Genomic DNA, 8,288 nt, shown 5'->3' on the forward strand with positions numbered 1-8,288 from the left:
TCGATATCATTATCTTGCTCGAATCCAAATCGAACTATGAGGCGAAGCAAAATTATCGAGCCTAAGAGTCATAGACCGACCGACACCGACCCTGAATCAATACCGGGCTCTGATTCAAAATCGAGCTTGAGTCAATATTGAGAGCTCGAGTCGATACCGAGCTCGAGCCAATATCGAGCTCATAGACAAGAGTCGTTGCAACCGTACTAGGGGAGAGAATCCTGACGGGAATTAGGAAAAAGTTAATGTATCATGGGTTCCCCACTATATATTTTTTATAAGAGGGATGTTTATTGTTTCTGAGAGAGGAGGAAGACATTCACACATAGTAACAAAAATACTATTTCTCATATTGAAAGATTAACCCTTTGAGCTCTATTACTTCATCTTATTTTGCTCATTCATTTTCCTCCTTTCAACTGTTTTTATCTTTCATTCTTTATAGTTAAGATTGGATATTTCTATTTCTCTTTACGATTTGTGTCAAGTTATACCACATACCCTTAGAACTACATACAAATTCAACTCTATCCGATTTTCGGGTAAACAATCCATAAATCAGCTCTCATAACAAGTAGCACCCAAATTCGACAAGGAAATGAATTTCAAAAATATGCAATGATATGTAGAAACAACGTGTCATTACTAAAATAATAGTAGAACATTTTTATGATAACTGGAGAATCTCCGAGGGCTAGTGACACACGGTTAAAAACTCAATGATAATGAGCCTGTCCCTCTATACTTTTGGTATGACTGAGTTCGAACTCGTGAAGTGCCCCTAACCCACACATTAGATCGCTCTATCACTAGACCAAAATCCGAGATTAATAGCATAAAACAAATTCCCATAATCCACACAAATAACATGAAACCAGTTATATCATCGCTATATCTAATAAAATTTATGATTGAAAGTAGAACAAGAACATTCAGTTTGCAAGATTCACTAATATTCAATATAATCAAATGTGCGTGCTACGACCCAAAATCTCACGTTAGGAGTCGTGATGGCACCTAGTCTCTAATACTAGGTAAGCCCAACACATGAAGAGAATTAATTGAATTTAACCAACTTAACTGCAAAATATTATTTAATATTTGAAATAACATAGCTGGACCAACATCAGTTATATAATCTAAAACCGGATAGTACAAGTCATAAGCTTTTCTAAGAGTAACTAAAAATATCAAGTACATACTGTCCTGGAATAATAGCAACAGTGGAAATGAAAGATAACAGAAAGTGATTGTGGGGCCTGTGAACGTCAAGAAGGAATACCTTGAAGTCTCCAGCCGCACAGACATAAATCTCAAAACCAACACGATCAGAAGTACCCGGAAGTGCACAAAAATGTGCAAAAGCATAGCATGAGTATAACACAACGATACCCAGTAAGTATCGACACTAACCTCAATGGAGTAATGACGAGGTAAGTCGAGACATTCACTAGAGATAAAACTTGTGCATGGTATTAAAATAAAGCTAGCAACGGAAACAACGTCAATATAAGATTAATAGCACAAGAATTATTAATGTGAGACTAACAAAGGAATAATAGAGCTACAATTTGCAATAAGAAGAAAACGGGTAATAGAGCAGCAACACAATAAGAACACAACTGAAATATGAATGAACTCAACCTAAGAAAACTGATGACAATACAAGTAACCAAATTATTCTCATTACATGATTTACAATAAGAATTTCCCTGAGGCACCACTCCTCATAACCACAAATAATAAACCACAATTCCGAATCTTACACGCATGGCATCTCGTGCCCGTATTATCAATCACCTTCACACGGTAAACTCCACATGCTACCATGTATATTGTATTCATTTCAAATGCCACATAAAATGTTTGAGAAATGTATCTAAATACAATAAGGCATATTAACAACTCTTGAATAAGGTAAAGCGTCAAATGAGATAATGAGTTTATTTTAGAAATTAAATAAAGTAAAATAAAATTCAGTTTATATAAAATGAAGTATCAAATGAGTTTTGTTACTAATCAATAAGGTAAAGGAAAATAATGCATTGAAACAAAGTAAAACATCCAGATAAATTAACGAATCAAATATATAATTTATTAAAGTAAAGTGTGGTAACAATTTTAAGTAAAGTAAAATATCAAGTGGGTAATGATTTCAATTTGAGAACCATTTAAAGTAGTCATGATAACAATATAAATATAGTAAATTACCGAATGAAATGATGAGTTTTATCTTAAGAGTCACAATAAGTAAAACATATTGACAATTTTTTTATTTAAAACCTGTAACGACCTGACCGGTCATTTTGAGAATTAGCATCCCGTTTAGTGGCTTAAGGTCTCGATTATCTTTGTATTATGTGTTATGACTTGCTTGTGTGTTCGAGTTTGGTTTTCGGATGATTCGGGATCAATTTGAAAGAATGATTCTTGTTTTAGAAGTTTAAGCGGTAAGAGTTGACCGGAATTTGACTTTTGTGTAGATGACTCTTAAATAACATTTTGATGACTCCAATAGTTTCGTATGGTGATTTTGGACTTAGGCGTGCATCTGAATTTGGATTTGGAGATCTATAGGATAAGTTGAAGCATTTTGGCGAAAATTGGAAAGTCATAGTTTTGGAAGGTTGAGAGGTTTGACCGGGAGTTGACTCGGTTGAAATTGGGATCGGATTGAGATTCCGAGAGTTGTATAAGCTCTATTATGCCATTTGGGACTTGCATGCAAAATGTTATGTCATTCCGTAATGATTTAATATGTTTCGGTACGAGTTTGGAAGTTGGAAGCTTAGGAAATTCATAAGTTCGATTCGAGGTGTGATTCGTAGTTTTGACATTGTTTGATATGATTTAAGGCCTTGAGCAGGTCCGTATTATATTTTTGTACTTATTGGTATATTCGTACGGGGTCCCGATGGGCTTGGATGAGTTTCAGATAGGTTTAGGTTGTGTTGCACTTGTTTTTGATGTTTCGATGTCATTTATTCAAGCATTAATGGTACCACATTAAGCAAATGAGCTCCAAAATCATATTTTATTGAAGCATTAGATCCTTATTGTAATTACGGAGCCATAGTAAAATAATCATTGAATTCGTACATCGTATGAGAGGGTTATGCCCATTTCTGTGTCGGAAAAGACTATTAGTTTCTGATGTAGTATCCCAGGGCTCGCAAATGCAAACATTTGATGGCATTTGCGACTTCTGCCATGTTCCAGTTCGCATTTGCGAACAGTTTATCACCATTGCGACATTTTTCAGCCCTGTTCTTGTTCACAATTGCGAAGGCTTCTTCTCTTTTGTGAGGGTTCACAATTGCGAACCCTGGATCGCATATGAGAAGACATTTGCAACTTTTTTTCAGCTATGTAATTTTGGTTTTTGCTTCATTTTTTTATATTTTTGAACCCTAGGTCCGAGAGTCAGCGATTTTGAGAGAAATTTCATCCACAATCGTTGGGTAAGTGCCTTTGTTCAATTTATATGTATATTTCATGATTTTATTTGAGTTTTAACATCAAAATAGTGAGAATCAAGTGAAAATTTGGGAATTTTGTCTAAATTTAGAAAATATGAAATTTCTAGATTTGAGAGTCGAATTGGACTCCTATTTGAAAACAAATCATGTATTTGAACTCGTAGGGCTATGGGTAGTCGAAATCTGCCCCTCGACTCAGGTTTTGATCGGGCAAGCACGAGGTTGACTTTTTAGAAATTGTATAAAGATCATAGCTTTGTTAATGGAAATTGTTTTTCCTCGTATTGTTTGATGTATTTAAGCCGTCTTTGGCTAGATTGAGCCTAGCATAGGTGAATTTGTAAAGGAAACGCTAAATTGAGTATTGATCTAGCTTCTTTGAGGTAAGTATCTTGTCTAACATTGTGTGGGGGGACTACCCACACAAAGTTATCATTATCTCTTCCGAAATTACTTATCCCTAATTCAAGTTATCATTATCTCTTCCGAAATTGTCTAACCTTAATTGAAGTTTTTAGTATCTCTTCGTAATTGCTTAAGCTTAGTTGAAATTACTATTATCTCTTCGTTAATTGCTTATCCTTAATTGAAGTTTGTTATCCCTTTCATTGTTTACGTATTCTTATTTTGGGTCATTGATTCTTGCTATCTCTCTTATCGTCGAATTGTACTTTTGTGGAATCATTGTTCCACATTATCTCTCCCTTGTTGATCTATTCTTGTTGAGACCATTATTCCATATTGTGTCTTTCTTTGTGAGCTCGTTCTTCCATTTCTCTATGTTCTGAAGTTGTTGTGTTGATTTACCTGTAGTATTCTCGTGTTATGGTTGTTCTTACTATTGTACTCAGTGTTGTTGAGCCAAGGGCTATGCGTGATTGTGGTATTGAAAATGTTTTGAGGAAATATTGTGGCATATAGGCACATGTTGTGAAAGTCATTTTATTGTGTTGTTATGTTTTGGCACACGTGGTATTGTTGTGAGGATTGTCGGGGTGTTTGCACGTGAGTTGTCCGTGCTATTGTTATTATTGATATTTGCACATGCGGTGTGACAAGACGGGCAATATATGTGAGTTTGCGCATGTGGCGATACAAGGTGGAAATATTACTGTGTGCATACGGCGAGACAAGGCGGGCATTTACTTTATTATTGCACACGTGGAAGGACAAGGTGGGCTATGTCTGTGATGACCCAAAAGGTCATCTTTAAATTTAATAACTAATTATGTGTTCTAAGACCTCGAAAATCACTATTTATCATTCCTCGACTCGCGTGCGCAATCCGTATAACTTTCCGGAAAGTGTTTATATGAAATATTGATTAAAATGTGAAATAGAGCTTTAAAACTCAACTAAGTTGACTTTGGTCAATATTTTGAGCAAACAAACTCGGATCGGTATTTTGACAGTTTCGATAGGTCCGTATCGTGATTTGGGACTTGGGCGTATGCCGGAATTTAATTTGGAGTTCCCTACCTCAAGTTATGGCCATTTAATGGAAACTAGAAATTTAAAGGCTAAAGATTTCCAAAGTTGACCACGGATTTGACCTTTTGATATCGGAGTCGGATTCCGATTACGAAAATTGGAATAGCTCTGTTATGTCATTTATGACTTGTGTGCCAAATTAGAAGTCATTCTGGATTCATTTAACATATATCGGCACAAGTTTTGTAATGGAAATGTTTGAAACTCTTAAGTCCGAATCAAGGTGTGAATTGTAATTTCGATATTATATGATGTGATTTGAGACCCCGAGTAAGTCCGTATTATGTTACCGGACTAGTTGTATAATTGAACGGGATCCCGAGTGGCTCGGTGAGCTTCGGGCTGAGTTTTGAGCGAGTCCGGGTGTTTCGGGCACTCTAATATTGTTCTGGAACTTTTGGAAAAGTGCGGACCACACAATTTTGAGTGCGGCCGTACTTCAGAGGAAAAGTGCGGACTGCAAAGGACAAATGCGGACCGCACAATTTTGTGCACGGCTGCACTTTAGGGGTTCTGCAGGTTCGATGGTCTGACTTCGAAGGTTTATATCGTTTAATCTATAACGAATTTGAAGATGATTCAAAAATGAAAGTTGTAGCCCTTTGAAACTTGTTTCCAGGAAGGTATAGCATTAATCATTTGGACATTTGTATAAATAGTTAAGGGCGTTTTACTAAAGCATGGTAAGCTGTCACAGTGAAGTGCGGCCGCACTCCAAATTGTGCGGTCGCACAACTTGAAAATGTGCGGACCGCACATTGGGAAATCAGAATTGTGCACTATATAACCGAAGATTTGGGTATTATTTCACATTTTGGACTTTGGCAGCTTGGCTTGTGATGATTCTTCGTGGATCTTTCAAGAAATTCATTGGGGTAAGTGTTCCTTATCCTATATTGATTATATTCTATGACTCCATACTCATTTACATCATGAATCCGTGAATTTATGGAAGAAAAATCAGATTTTTATAAAATCTTCAAAAAAATATAAAATTAAGATTTGAAGGTCAATACGATGTCGGAATTCGATAATTTTTGTATGGTTGAACTCGTATCGGAACGTGTGTTTGGATTTCACGAGTTTTTTCGGGATTCAAGACGAGGGTTCCACTGTTGAGTTTTTAGATGAATTTCGGATTTTAATCCGAAAAATTTGTAATTTCATATGGAATTAATTTTTACGATTTGTATTGAGTATATTGAATTGTTTATGACTACATTTGAGGATTTCGGACACGAATTCGCGAGGAAAGGGTTTATTGGAATCTTGAATTTGGTTGCAAGCGAGGTAAGTGTCGTGGTTAACATTGACTTGAGGGAATAGAATCCTTAAATTATTTGTTATGTGAAATGCTTGTGAATGATGTATAGGTGAGGTGACGAGTGTCTATACGTCGTCAAATTAATTATTTACATAATTACTTAAAAAATCATAAATTATTTTAAATCATGAATTAATTATTATATTAATTGTTTCTCTCGTGTTCTTTGCTCAATATCATGCTTTGAATCCATGCTATAATTGCTACATGCTTATATGATTTATGTGACTTAATTGCCACTTGTCGTTTAGCATACTAATTATTAAAATGCCTATTACATCCTTAATTTTCACAATTAATTGCTACTTGTCATCACTTATTTCTAATAAATCATAATTATTGTATGCTTGTTGTCTTATAATTTCATATAAACTGTTGCATTTATTGGAGTAATTTCTTTTATAAGAATTGGTAAATGAATATATTGGAGGAGCGGGTTGCACGCCGCAACGGAAATGAAAGTGAATATATTGGAGGAACAGGTTGCACGCCGCAACAGAATGGAAATGAAAGTGAATATATTAGAGGAACGGGTTGCACGCCCGCAATAGAATGGAAATGAAAGTGAATATATTGGAGGAGCAAGTTGCACGCCACAACAGAACTGATTGAAATGAATATATTGGAGGAACGGGTTGCACGCCGCAGCAGAATTGATTGAAATAAATATATTGGAGGATCGGGTTGTACGCCGCAACGGAAATTGATTGAAATAATAATCGGTTATGACTGTTAAGTTGGCTTGAACTGTTAAAATGAGTTACCTGATTTATTTCTATTATTGTTGTTATTACTATTATTGCATACAGGTTAATGTAAGTGACCCGCCTTAGACTCGTCACTACTTTGTCGAGGTTAGGCTCGGCACTTACCAGTACATGGGGCCGGTTGTACTGATACTACACTCTGCACTTCTTGTGCATATTTCGGAGTTGGTCCCAGCGGCGTACCATAGACTTGCTCTGATTTTAGCTACTCAAGGAGACTTAAGGTATAACTGCATAGCGTCCACAGTTCTGAAGTCCCCGTCTACTTTATTTTAGTTGTGTGTTTGCTTTCAGACAGCTTTATTTTATTCAGATCCTTAGTTGTATCATTCTAGAAGCTCATGCACTTGTGACTCTAGTTCTGGGATGGTATTTATATATCGCAATTATTATGGAATATTCACTTTATTTCTGCGTTTGTTTCTTTGTTATTAATTAATTTAAAAATTATGTTAAAATGACTAATTATATTCTAACATTGGCTTGCCTAGAAAGTGAAATGTTAGGTGCCATCACGGTCCCGAAGGTGCGCATTTCGGGTGACATTTGGTATCATAGCACTAGGGAACATAGGTCTCACGAGTTATGAGCAAACTTAGTAGATTCTGAAGGATCGATACGGAGACGTCTATACTTATCTTTCAGAGGCTATGAAGTTTAGGAATAATATCACTTCTTTCTTATTTTGTCGTGCGATTTTATTCTATCATCGATGATTAAACCATTCTATTCTTATTCTCTCGTAGATGGCGAGAACACGAAATATATCTACCGATGGACAGGGACTAGAGCCCCCCAGTGGCAACTATGGCCAGGGGTAGAGGTCGAGGCCGAGGTCGTGTTAGAGGCCGAGGCAGAGGTAGAGCTCAGTCTAGAGCTCGAGCAGCAACACCTATTGTAGAACCACAAGTGGATCTTCAGGAGGAGGTTCCATTACAGACTGTACTAGTTAGACCAGTTCAGGTCCCGGAAGGATTCATAGCAACTCCAGTGCTTCAGGACGCTCTAGTCTGTTTGGTGAGTCTTATGGAGCCACTACTCCTGCTCCGGAGCAAATGGCTCCCTAGAATCAGGCTCCAGCAGCCCCGCTAGTTGGGGTAGTTCAGCCAGTTGTTGCGGCACAGACCGGTGATAGGCCCGCCATGTCTTTTAAGACCTTATTGAGATTGAATAAGTTTACTAAGCTCTTTCCAGTTCACTTTAGTGGTAAACCTTATGAGGACCCAC

The sequence above is a fragment of the Nicotiana tabacum genome, chromosome 13, assembly GCF_000715075.1.
Source record: "Nicotiana tabacum cultivar K326 chromosome 13, ASM71507v2, whole genome shotgun sequence".
NCBI lineage: Eukaryota > Viridiplantae > Streptophyta > Magnoliopsida > Solanales > Solanaceae > Nicotiana > Nicotiana tabacum.